Raw genomic sequence first — 13,767 nt, 5'->3', positions numbered from 1 at the left:
ACGTGTCCAGGCCTAACTCTTTAGGGAGACTCAGCATGTCCTGAAGTGGTTGGTGACTTGGGGGCACGGCTGGTCAGTAAATAACAGAGGCACACCACACTTACCTCAGATGGGCACACGGGGAAGATTAAATACCAGCAGGGAAACCTTCCCATGCCATTTCTAAGAACAAGGACATCTCCTAGTTTGGCACACGAGGAGGGAGGAGATAGACCCCAAGACTAGGAACCACATTGGGGAAGTCAAGTAGCGAGTGAAAAGAAAGTGACAGCCGACTGTCCAGGTCACTTTCTATTTCCCCAGTCGTGTTTGTTCTCACCTTTGCACTCTTGCTCTTAATCCTACCTGTTTGGGATGCTCTTCTCCCTGTCTCGAGCCAAATGGCTCCAAGCTTGTAAGGTCCAGTCCAAATGCCCTGTGAGAGTCTCCCCACTCTGAATTTCAAGGGCACACTATGCTTGCATTAAGGCAGTGACCACATTTGCCCTGGGAAAAAAATAGCCAGTTGGGCACCTGCCTCAAACATCCACTGAGCAAACATTTATCATTGTCACGTGCTGGGTGCTGGAGCAGGAGACTTACAAAAATGTGGGGTTTTTTGAAGCATATGGAACAGGTAAGACAGACAAGAATAGGGAGAGTGAGTATTTGCAGCTGGGATCCGTGCAAACCACTTGCATTTCCACGGGTATGTGCTGTGGGGGCCGAGGGACAGGAACGCTTTTCTTCGAGGGTGAGGTGGGCTTGAGCACCATCGCGAAGCAATTGTCTGTGTGCTCCCGTGCGTCCCGGAGTAGACTTAAAGCTCCTGGAAGGCAAAGATCTTATTTGTTGTCAATTGTTTTTTCGTTTTGGTTTTTGGTTTTTTTTGCCAGTTTCCCCAGCGACTAGCTGTGAATCTTCGTTGTAGGAAAATGGCAGTGATCCAGGCCGTATCCATGTGTGTTCTCCTCTGTCTAGGGCTATCCGTCAGCATTTTCCCATGGTATTCCTTCAACACGTAGTCATTAAATAAGTGAAATGCCTGCTGGATTTTGTGTGTTGTCTAACTATTTTCCAGCTTTAAAAGTTTATGTGTGACTTTTTCCCAAACACACCTGAAGCCGACTGAGATCCAGAATCGTGCTGTATGTGTAGAAACACCCAAGAGGAAAAGGCTGTTGATTTTCAGGGTCCTGTTTCTTTCTTTCTTTCTTTCTTTTTTTTTTTTTTTTAAGTTTATTTATTATTGAGAGACAGAGAGACACAGAGCGTGAGCAGGGGAGGGGTAGGGAGAGGAGAGGAGGAGACACAGAATCCGAAGCAGGCTCCAGGCTCCAGGCTCCAAGCTGTCAGCACAGAGCCCGACGCGGGACTCGAACTCACAAACCGCCAGATCACGACCTGAGCCGAAGTCGGTCGCCCAACCGACTGAGCCATCCAGGCACCCCAAGGGGTCCTGTTTCACCTCCCCCTTCCCCGTCACTCAGCATCTAGGACATTGACCGGGATCGAACGAGGCCAGGCACACATTATAGGATCCGGCTCAGGCTCTGCTGAAGGTATCAGGAAGCCTTGGGAGACGGTTAAAGGGGAAAGAGGGGGAAACCCAGTCCCTCTTAATCTAATGAATTAATAATACTTATGGGACATATCCGTTTGCCTTATTAGAGGAAGATGTTTAAGTAAACATTTCCTGCAGGCTATTGAATTTATATAACAACACATTGGTTTGGAGGCAGTCGCTTTCAGTGTTTTCACTGGAAGGAAAATTAAGCAGAACATAATTCCGAAAACAGTCCGTTGTTTCAGCTTTGTTGCCTACAGATGTTTCAAAGCAGGATATTATGGCCGGTGGGATTATATTTTCTTTGTTGATAATGTGAAAATTGGCAGGGACGGTGCCAAGGTTAGTTCGAAAAGAAGAGCTTCTAATAAATAGCTCCTTGTCCTTTTATGGAGATGTCACCTTTGTAACATACTCTTGCCGTTATTTGGTTTTCACAAAGTTAGACATACACTAAAGAATGCAGGCATTATTTACACTTGACAGAAGAAGAAATCAAGTCACAGAGAAAGTACTGGACTCCTGGAGGGACAGGGAGCTTGCAGAAGATGACGAGGACCCGGGGCTCCTTAACGGCCCAGGCTCTTTCCCGCAGACCACATCGCTGCCCCAGAAGGCACCGTCTCCTCCTCAGGAATTAAAGCACTTTCATGTCTGTGAGGTAATTGAACCTCGCAGCGTCCCACCGGGGCCAGCAGGGCAGGTGCGACGATCACGTCCCTTTCCGTGATGGGAAACTCAGTCACACGAGTTAATTGGTTTTGCCAGAATCACGCAGTCAGCGCTGATACCGGGCCCCACGACTGTAAGCCCACCGATTTTCCCGCCAGACTGTCTTCCCAGCGGAGGGGGAACTGGCGCGGGGAGGGGGGGGGGAGGCTTGGGGACACTAGGAGGCGGCTGCGAGCTAGTCTTACGTTGCAAGAGAGGGCTTCGCTTTCACGGCACCCGCGCTACGGTGTATGAGCGGCTGGCTCTGGACTCTGTCGGACGTGCACATCTCCAGCCGCAGAATCGCTAAGAAACGAGCAAAAGGGCAAAGCCAGACAGACCTCATCCGCCTGCTTCTCCCTGCCTGCTACACACTCGCTTGATTTTATGTCCGACGGCATCAGCAAGGAGAGTTTATAGGTTCTCTGCTGTCCGCTATTTAAAAACCACCGCCAAGGCAAACTGAGGTGCCCCAAGGAATAAGTTCCGTGGAGACAGAAGTATTCTTGGGACTGAACATGAGGAACAGTTTGCCACTTGTTTCTCTATAAGAGAGAAAACTCATGAGTAAACAGTATCTAACTGCAGATTTACCAAAAAAAAAAAAAAAAAAAAAAAAAAAATTGAGCTCTCTCAGAAGACTCGTTTTGGTGATACTTTATGTAGTGTCTTCGCTCTCTAACTTCTCCCTTTCCACCGAACCCCGGCTTGTATTCCTCCTGGGAGAGATCTTGCAATTCTTGTCACTCTTCCCAGCTGAATGCCACCAAGCCAGCTCCTCCCAGGTTCAAACCCTGCACACAGTCTCTGAGACGTTCGTGGACACTCCTAGAACACAGATCTGGGAGAGAATTTGAAGGGCGGCTTTTCACCCTCTCAAATTGCAGTTGGGGAAACTGAGCCCCAGTAGGGTTCTCACAGCCAGTTAGCCGCTGGGCCCGCTCTACGACTCAGGGCTTCTTGGCTGCAAATCTTGGCATTGTCTTTGAGATGGGGGTCAGCAGGTTGTGGGTATCTGCTTCTTGTCCTTCTAGTAGTGAAGGAGGAAGCAGTAGTGGGCCCAGGGCCCTGACCTCGGGTACATTTTCTCCGCATTCTTGATGTTGATTCTAGGTCTGTATGACACGCCTTGTCTCCACGCTAGACTGAGCTCCTTGAGGACCAGAGACCAAATCCTATTCATCTCAGTAGTTTTAACCCCAAGCACTGTGCAGGGTCTGCAGAAAGCTCTCGAGGGCTTGATGGGCTGAACCAATCTTCTGCAGAAAGGTCAGCCCACCCGAGACAGGAGGAAAGTACGGCTCCTTCGAAGCGCCTCAGGTCACTGGTCCTTCGGCAGTGGCTCAAACAGCGAGCAAACCCAGGCAGAACTACACCTCACCTGGAAGCAAAACGAGAGAGCGCGCCCCCCCCCTCCCCCGCCCAAGACACAGAGAGGGAGCCCCCTGCACAGCTAAAGTTAGGGAGCAGCTGGTAAGATGAGCTCGACAGAAAACTCTGGCTAGGCACGTGGCCTTCGGTTGATGCCACGGTTCACGGAACTTTGTTGGTTAAAACGTATTTTTTGAACTTTCTCCAAATGTTTATAGTTTATCGGCATGTTGTTGATTACGATTGCTGTCACCAGGCTTCTCCTGAAGTCCATGCGAGTTAGGAGACAGGGAGGGGAAAGGAAAGGGGAAAAGAGAACCTTCGGCGTGGATTCTAACCAAGCGGAGAAACGGCTGCTCGCCCTTCCTCTCGCAGAATGCTGCAAATAGGACCGTGTTCAGTTGCCCGCTGCCCAGCAAGCCTGAAAGAACTTGATTACAAGAACACTTTGATCTGAAATGTGTGCCTTTTCGGAATCCTCCTTGGACGAGGGACAGACTGCTGCCTCTGGCTGCCGTGAACAGAATGACTCCTGCGCTGAGCCCCATGGGTGCTAGGAGTTTGCACTTTGCCTTCTGCACAGCCTGGTCACTGTCCTGTCTCCCGTCCGGCCAAGTGAGCCCGGGGGGGAGGGGGGGACCTGGATGCCCCCTCTGCTGGCGTGGTGGTGGGGTCGCCTGTCACTGGGCTGTCACTGTCCTAACCGAAGTAGGGGCCTGAAACGGGCACTTTTTGCCTTTTACTTTAATCTGGAACGCTTTAACAAAACAGCGGACCAAATGGTGGCTGAGTCCTGACCCTTCTCCAGGCCCCCCCGTAACCACCTTCTTTCTGTCTTAAAATCTTCCTCTGGGTTCAAACCCTCAGTCACACAGGGGAGCCCCTCCACTTGCTTGTGGGAGCAAGGAGCAAGATCGCAAAGAGTTAACACTTTTGCTTTTTCGGAAAGTTATCTGTGAAGAGTATTAGTTGTTTAATAAAGCGTGCCTGCCCTCCCGATGAACCCGCCAGTGACTCTGCAGCTGGGGTCATCCCAAGTTCACGCGGTGGACTTTTGACTGCCTTCTGTGTCTGTGAAAACAGTCGGCAGCTCCTGCGGGGATCATTCATTCAGGCCTGTAACACAAAACTGTTGCCAATGGGCACCTGCTGGGCGGCTTCCCAGGAGGGCCGGGAGGGGGATACCAAACTCCTCAGGCATCTGCGGAGATAAGAGCGGCAGGGGGTCCGCTGGGAGCCCGCTCCGCGGGCTGCACTTAGAGCCCACTGCCCGGCCAGCAGGCTGGTGTCAGAGTGTATCGAAGCCGGGGCGGGATGGGATGTGAGCTAATTAAAGGCCTTTTACAAAGAGGAGTAGAGAGTGCGTGCGTGTGTGTGTGTGTGTGTGTGTGTGTGCGCGCGCGTGCGCGTCTGTGTGTGTAGGAGGGGTGAGGGGAGAGGTTTGGAGTGCATTCCCCAAATTTCTAGCACATTCTTTATTCCTCTCTTTTATCCCTCAAAACAGAAGAAAAGCAAAATTAAAGAGTCTGAACATTTGGTTATTTCTAGTCTTAAGCCGTCATTCATTCCGCCTTATACTGTATCAGTTTTAGTTGCTATTTGTATAGAATTACATAAACCTTTAAAGACCTGTTTTGCCTCATTTTCCAAGGAGGCATCTGTTCTGGAAATATTGTAGGTGGACTGCTTGAATTTTGCCCTCTTCCCCGGGTTTGACACATCTGGGTGGTTAAGTTCCAGCTTGCCGTGTGCTCTAGCTTTCCCCCATCTGCTTGGAAAAGCCACTTGCCGGCTGTAGGGGGCGCTGCTGAGAGGACGGAATCGATTTCTATACAGTAAGCGCTCTTACGATAGAGTCGCTGAGATGGTGGCCGTGTGGCGTTATGGTTTGCAGCGACAGGGCATGCACGATCTTGAAAATGCTGTGAAGACTAGAGCACAGTAACTCATTTTACAGTTAAACTGACTTACGGAAAACGTCACCTGACAATGTTTGATTTGCTTGCTCTTCTGTTTGTTGATTTAGCCTCTCTATCGCCCCCTCCCCCCAAGCAGTAAAATGAACTTATTTATAGACCTGGGTACTTTGAAGTCTGTGCGGTTTTCTTCACCAGCCTGGTAATGATACTTTTCTTGAAAGCAGTGTTGTTCCAGCACAAACCCAAGCCTTCATTGTATTATTTCTGATACAGTTCACATAAGCTCGACCGTGTCAAAGAAACATTTAGATCAATCTTGTACTACATGGTAACAATCCTAGGAAATTCCAATCAAAAGCCAACAGCCCGTTTCCTTCATTTCTGGACTGCTGGCGTATCTGGCTTTGTCTGTGTTCTGATAAGGAGTAACCATGATGTTAATTTTGTATTTCCTTGCCTTTGTCTCACATAATCTGTTCCCAAAACTGACCGTCCAGGGGGCTTGTTCACGGTCATGTGATTTGTGAGAGAGGGAGCCACGGAGGAGTCATTAGCCTGACCATGGGAGGTATGACCGTGGATTCTTTCTACTGGTGTTTAACATGTGAATTTACCCTTCTCTTTTCCTCGGTAGGGCTGTGTACTGATTTACACAGTTGAAAGGAATTTTGAATTTAAGCTAGTAGCCGGATGGGTAGCTTTAAAAATGTTACTAACATTTACTGACTGCTTCGCTGACTGCGTGCACGGTACTGTTCATCCTCACAGTGACCCCGTGCGGTGCTAGTCCCAGTTCATATGTGAGGACAGGGGGGCTCAGAGAAATTAAGCAACTCACCCGAGGCTGTGAAGAGAGCCAGAGTAAGGGCTCAGGTTCTCTGACTCAGACCCCGCATTCTTGACGTTGCCCCTTGCAAACGTCGGACCCTGTCTAATGGGCCTCGCTCGTGGACCCCTTCTGCAGGATCAGAATTAACCATGTAAGGCTGCATTCTCAGGGAGGGGCGGGGGGAGCAGAGAATTGGAGTCAGAGTTTCAAGTCCTTTCCTGTAGTGCCCTCTGTTGTATAATTAGCTCTTTTGAAGACGCCTCCCCATCCAAGCCAAAGCATGTGGCTGAGAACCAGGGAATGCTTGAAGTCTGTCAGCTTGAGATGCCCAGTGAAGGCATTTCAACTTGGTTCTGGCTCCATGAGCAGAACTGACTACGTAGGAAGTTATAAATAACCTCACATTAACAAATCTGTTCTTTCTTGTGTCTAAACAACAAGTTCACAACTGGATGTGGACCACTGAAAATGCCAGGCTCTGTCCTAGGCACAGCGGAAACCAACAGGAATACAACGCAGGTGCTCCCTGCTCAGGGTCCCAGTCCAGCACAGGAGAAGGTCCTGTAAACGCACGTGTGCGGGGAGCATTGTGGGTGCTGGGACGGAAGTCTGCGCAGGTCCAGCGGGGTAGTAAAGGAGGGGCTGAACCTTTCAACCCAGGGCAGGGAAGGCCTACACGAAGCATGGAATGCCGGTGCCAAATCTTGAAGTTCAAGGAGATGTTGGCCATGTCGACAGGAAGTGGCGGGGGAGGGGGGGGGGGGAGGCAGGCCTCAAGGGGCACACATGGGGCAACCCAAACAAGGCTTGCTCGGGGATGTGGAGCACGAGGGGAGGTGGCTTAGGAGTACCAGCACCTAGGCAGCGGGCCACGGGGACGGCAAGGCGTGCCGCACGGTCAGCGGGTCTCTTGAGGAGAAGACTGGCCCGCCATTTCAAATCCTTATGTTTCCCTTCCTCTCTCGCCTCCCCCCCACTTACCAGCTCTAAGGGAATTCCAAGGGGAAGAGACGTAACGGAATTTTTCACTTTTTAAGTCTGGTGATGTCATGATTTGCCCAGAATCTGCGCATATAAAATGTTAACTGTTTTGCAAGTATTTTATATATGTGGTAGAACAGTTCCATCTTTCACAGAGGGGGCCAAAACCATCAACAGCCCCCACGCCCTCCGGAAAAAACAAACCTAACTGGCTCTTTATATAATTAGAGCCCAAACCAAATCACGGCCTGTTCACAGCAGGTAGATTGCAAATCCAGCCCAACTGTTCTTTCTGGCCAGAGTGACTCGGTCTAGTACTAAGGCCCGGACTGCGTCCGGCCATTTCCAATTAACCTGATATCTGCATCTACACACAGCAGAAAATCACCCTCCCCAAAGCCCAGAGCAAACACACTCCCAAGTCCTGGGTACAGGAGAAGGCGTTTAGGCCTCGCTTAAAACAACTGGGCCAGAAAGGCGGGAAGGAGGCTGTGGCCTTGTTCTTCAGCCGGGCTTTTCCGCCTAATTTGGAGCTCCACAGATGGAATGTTTGCCATCGATCCCCAAACCATGAATTAATTTTTTTCATGGGGAAATCAATTTATCGGACCTCATTTGGTCGGTCTTTTCTGCTGTTCCGCCACGTCCTTTATGGCTAAAACTAGATCTGACCTAAATTTGAGAGGGAAGAGCACATTCTGTATTAGAATGTGTTCCGTGACCTTTCTACCCTCCACCCTCTCTTGCCTCATTCTCTCCAGTCAGTAGATTTTTCTCTGGAAATCCCTTCTTTCCTGTGTCCACTCAAGGCAGGTAACAGTGTCCATTTGTATTTGGAATCTTAGTTTTTCACGTACAGATTCAGAGGGGACATTTATCTTGGTGGAGAAACAGCTGTTGTCTCGTTGCCAGTATTTGGGCCAAGGCTACATAGGGCTCCCAGTGACTTCTTGGAACTTGAGCCTCGCGCTCGAAATTGCAGTGTGGGCTGGGGGCTGCCCCAGCTCTTGGGTGGGGAGGATCGGGTCCTGGGTCCTGTGAGTCTCAAGACCAAACTTGGGTTGGGCTGCTTGACAAACGAGATGAAGAAGAGGCTCCTTGGGTAGTAAAACCTGGCAGATGTCCCTCAGGAGTGGGCTCTCCGGTCCTTGCTTCCCCACCTCCATCACCCCGAACTTCAGCATCTGTGGTTGCCACCTGTGTCCTAGACTGGGTAGACCGAGTCACTTGTATAGGAGCTGGAGATGTATGCACAGAACACAAAATTTGCTGTTTCTTTACATTTCTGTTGGGTTCTCAGCACATGATTTATTGCTCTTTTCCATGGGTCATTTTTTTTTAATGTTTATTATTTTTAGAGAGAGCATGAGAGCAGGGGAGAGGTAGAGAGAGGAGGGGGGGGGGGCGGAATCCCAAGCAGGCTCCACACTGTCAGCATAGAGCCCGATGAACAGTGAGATCATGACCTGAGCTGGAATCAAGAGTCAGACACCAAGAGTCAAATGCCCAACCGACTGAGCCACCCAGGCGCCCTTCCACGGGCCCTTTTCTGCTCAGGAAGGAAAACGTGGTTCTGTACTCACTGACCATATGGAGGTTGGCCTCTCATCCCCTCATCTCTCACAGATGAATAATTTTGGAGTGAGAGGTGTGCCTTCTTCTCACGGAGGTTAATCACCGTCGGGATGTTTGCACAGTAGAGCCAACTGCTGAGTATTCTCTTGTTTGCCTTTTCTCCCTCCAGATCTTTCCTAGCTTCAGTGTGGCCTAGCTGACTCCATCTTGGACACCTTTGCTGGGAATCAGCACCGAGAGTTTTTACGTATAAAGAGGAACTAATACTTGATCACTCCCCATGTGCTGGGCACTTTATGCCATTCTTTCTCCTTTCTTTCAGCCGCTCAGCTCATACCTTGGGGTCATCCTTGACTCCTGTCGTACCACGTCTCAGGGGCGTCCACAGGCCCACTCAGCTGTACCATAGCCTCCCCCCTGCCTCCCTCCTGCCTCCCCCCTTCACATCTGTTCTTCAGGCGGCAGCTGGAGCTACCATACACATCGAAGCTCAGCTCAGATCGTGTCATTCCTCAGCTCAGACCCCTCCGGTGGCTTCCCGTTCCAGTCCGCGTAGAAAATTAAGATCTGCACGTGGTTTCTTAGGCACTTGCAGCCTGTCCCGTCCTTTGCTAAACTCATCTTGTACCCCTCGCCTCCCTCCACCTCGCTCAGCCCGTCATCGGACCTTCCAGCCGTCTCTCAACTGCCTGCCTCAGAACCACTGCCTTGGGATCTCTGCCCTAGCAGTTCTTTCTTCCTGGAAGGTTCCATAACCCCTTGGTTTTCACCTGTATGTTCTTCGTCCAATCGTTACTTTGTCACCGAAGCTCTTCTTGGTGCCCCCTCCTCCCCCTAAAATTGCACCCCCTGCCTTCCAACACCATCTCTTATCCTCCTTACCTGCTTCATTTCTTACTTAACATTTATTATCACTTTCATTTTATTTACTTATGTGATTGTCTATGCAATTTGCATATAAATCCTATAAGGGATAAAAGTTCTGTCTGTGTTATCCACGGCTGTGTCACCAGCCTTTAGAACGGCCAGCCCTGGCACACTGTTGACTATCAGTATGTTTATGTGTATAGAAGGGAAGAGAGGAAAGGAGGAAAGGAGCCGACAGACCCTGGGAGTTGGGTATTATCTCAGTTTGCGGGTAAGGCACCAAGTCTCCAAGAAGTTGCCCAAGATCACAGAGCCAGTAAGTGAAGGCGGAATTTGAACCCAGAGGTACGACTCCAGACCTGCTGTGATTTCCACTTTCCTGTGCTGTTTCCCTAGAGGGATCTCTGCCTCCCAGGAAGATGCCTTAGAGAGAATACTCGACTGGAATCTCTTTGTCTCCTCCGTGTCATCTGGAGCTTAATATGCAGAATAGACAAGTACCATCAAGGTCCAAAACCAGATGCCCCTCAACATGAGAAAATGTATTTGCATACATGAAGAAGCCCATTTTTAGAAAGACAGACTTTCAAGTCAAATGGCGGAATCTTTTTGGTCATTGCTTCCCCAAGCGACTCTGGGTTCATTCTGGGCTCGCTGTGGGCACCAGCACCTGTCCGTTCCAGAGTTGACACTGTCACATGTACGTCCACACCCCACGCCAGGCTCTGTCCATAGCTCTGGGGATGCAAAGGTGGACAAGACAGGCGCAGCACTGGGCGTGCCTTCAACAAGCTTCACCCCGCCCCCGCCCCCCGCCCCCTTCAAACTTAAAGGGCCACCATCACTGAATCCCTGGAGCGAGGTAGTTTTTACAGGGACCATCTCCCAGTTTCACATTCTCATCTTGTTCTTTGAAGTTCATTTTAAGTGCATCGTGGGCTCCTCTTTGGCTAACAGGAAGTTGTGGCACTTATCTGAAGATTAAGAAACATCCAAGGCGATGAATTCCCATTTTCCCCTCTCCCTGGCCCTTAGGTAGACTTAACAGAAGTCGTTATGGTCTGAGATCTGCTGAGAGACCCCTTCCTGCCCATCAGCAAAGCCACGGGCACCCTATGCAAAAAAAAATGATAGCTCTTCCATCCGTCTCAGGGAATTCTTTCTGTCTTGTCTCCTGCCTTTGCCTTGGGCTTGAAATGGCTTTTGTTTTCTTCCCTAGATGCTGCCTGTTGGATACACCCTTAGGCTTTACACCTGTAGCCCAGGAACAAATGATGCCTGGGATCCTGCGTCTCTGAGCCAGGTGCTAAGAAACCAGTCTTTAACTGCTACCAAATTTGTTTCCCTCTGTTTCCAGCTTTGTCTGAACTTCAAGGATATTGAAAGACAGACACCATTACCTGTTTTCATCCCTGTCTTGCCTGTCTTGTATTATTTGCTCTAGGCACATGCCTTCAGAACCTTCAGTTAATAGAAGAAATAGACAGTGGCAGCAGTGAGTTTAGAACATTCTTGTGAAAGATATGGCCACAGAGGGGGAAACGGAGCGAGTGACAGCTCGAATGGCAGGGAACTTTAAAAAAAAAAAAAAAGCCCTTTTTTTGTTTGTTTATTTTACAAAGAGAGTACATGTGCATGTGCGAGCTGGGGAGGGGCAGAGGGGGAAAGGGAGAGAATCTCAAGCAGGCTCCATGCTCAGCACAGGGCCCACATGGGGATGTGGGGTTCCATCTCACAACTGTGAGTTCATGACCTGAGCCAAAATCCAGAGTCAGACGCTTAACTCAGGAAGGCCTGAGGAAGGCCTTTTTCAGATAGAACAGGTTCCATTATATTTGTCGGTCTGAGAGGAAGAGGCCAGGAAGATTGGAGACATGAGACCTTCCTTCTGTATTTCCATCTTGAGTAACCACAGCTTTTTCTCCCTAAATCCAAACCGCTGCCTTCCGACTATTGTTCTTTGCTTAGGTGAATAGCAGCCATTTGTAAGATAGTCTTGGTTACCTAGAGATAAAGTCTGAGTGGAAGAAATGGACTGAAATTGGAGACTCGGGTACCTTCTGAATTTAATTTTTAGTTGAATAAGCTGTGTCCTTAAAATTTTTAGAGTCAGACCTCTAAACCAGCACTGTCCAATAAAAATATAATATGAGCCACGTAATTTGTATAATTTAAGATTTTCTAGTAGAATTTTTAAAAAAGTAAAAAGAAACATACATGATTTTTACTATTTTTACTTTACCCATAATATCCAAAATATTCTCATTTCAATTTGTAATCAGTATGTAAGAATAATTGAGATGTTTTACATTATTTTTTCACCTCGTCTTTGAAGTCCAGTATGTATTGTATATTTACAGCGTGTCTTTTTTAAAAAATGTGTTTATTTATTTTGCAGGGGGGGGAGAGAGCGCGTGCAGGCATGCGTGTGAGCTGCTTATGCACAAGTGGGGGAAGGGCAGAGAGGGAGAGACGGAGAGAGAGAGAATCCCAAGCGGGCTCCCTGTCATTAGCATGGAGCTGCATTACAGCATGTCTTAATTTGTCCTACCACATATTAAATGCCTCCTATGACACGTGGTCACCTTGTTGGACATTGTGGCTCTAACCTAAGAGAGGAAACTAAAGTCACATGACAAGACTTGTTACCCCGTGTCTGAATGGAGGATTTTCTTTTTTTTTTTCTTTTCTTTTTTTAACGTTTGTTTATTTTTGAGAGAGATATAGACAGAGCATGAGCAGGGGAGGGGCAGAGAGAGAGGGAGACACAGAATCCGAAGCAGCTCCAGGCTCCGAAGCTGTCAGCACAGAGCCCGACGTGGGTCTTGAACTCAAACTGCAAGATCATGACCTGAGCCAAAGTCAGACACTTAACCGACTGAGCCAGCCAGGCGCCCCAAGATTTCCCTTGTTCTTATGGGAGGAAGGAAGGTATTGAATAGAGAAAGGACCTTTATGCAGTTGGCTTTTGTCTCCACCATTGCAGTGAGGAGTTTTCTGCAGGGTTCTTAAGAGATGGCCGTCCAAGTCATCTTCCATTGTTTTCCTTAGGTTATTTGTGGGCTTCCGTTTTTTCCTCTTTTCCTGCCTGCTTGCCAAAATTTACAAAACGTTCTGTTCATGATGTTTTTGAATATGGTGGCATTTCACACACAGGCATGATTTTCATAAAGCTAATTTTTATTTTTAAAAATGAATTCTGTCTTTGGTCACATATTTAGAAAACAAGTTCCATAAACATTTTTTAATTCGATAAATAATGTTTTTAAATCATGGAAGAGCCCATCAATGGAGTGTCATATGGTATATGTACAGTTTAAAGGACAAACGAATCCCAGAACCTACCATTCAGTGTAAACGATAGACTGGAATAAGAGAATGTTATAGAGTAGAATATACTAAAAGGTACTAGTACTTTTGAAGCCTCCCTGATCACGTTCCCTTTTTCACTGTTGACTTAAGTGGATTGGCTTTTCTTCCTCATTCCAAGACTTGTTTTTTAGGCCTGAAATCTGTTAACCTGGAAACAGCTCACACAGCAGGCTTGAAAAACCCTAGATCTACAGGAAGTAGATGGGTGTGAATTCTGAATGTCCACCCCCAACTCAGCCTTTGTGGGGCTGAAAGATAGCAAAGGCAAGAACGCCTCGTCCTAAAAGGCCACCAAGGAGATCAGGCGACAGACAAGGAGCGGAGGTTTCTTCGGAGCTGTTGGGAAATAGCTAAACTGCCATTTTATTTTTATTTTAGCCCATCTGAAGGGTTGGGAACATTTGAGGCCATTCCTCAAAGAACCTTCTTTTGCCCTTTCCTTGGAGCTGGGGAACAAGCCATGTCTCAGGAGAAATGAGGGAGGGCTTAACGTAAGTGCCTTAGGAGCTGAGCTGCTTCCCCTTCTTATCATAACCCCAAAAAGAGAGGTTCACCTTCTCTTGTTCTCCCAGGTGCCAAACACCAGTTCCGAATGT

At 48.5% G+C, this 13,767-nt stretch overlaps 1 protein-coding gene across 1 annotated transcript in view; it reads left to right on the top strand.

Moving 5' to 3' along the window:
• Positions 1-13,767, top strand: part of VPS13D (vacuolar protein sorting 13 homolog D) — a 257,047-nt gene that overhangs the window by 181,687 nt on the left and 61,593 nt on the right.

Source organism: Panthera pardus, unplaced genomic scaffold (assembly GCF_024362965.1).
Source record: "Panthera pardus isolate Hobbes unplaced genomic scaffold, ASM2436296v1 HiC_scaffold_11, whole genome shotgun sequence".
Classification (NCBI taxonomy): domain Eukaryota; kingdom Metazoa; phylum Chordata; class Mammalia; order Carnivora; family Felidae; genus Panthera; species Panthera pardus.
The sequence above is the reverse complement of the archived record's forward strand: the minus strand, read 5'-3'. Positions and strand labels throughout refer to the sequence as shown.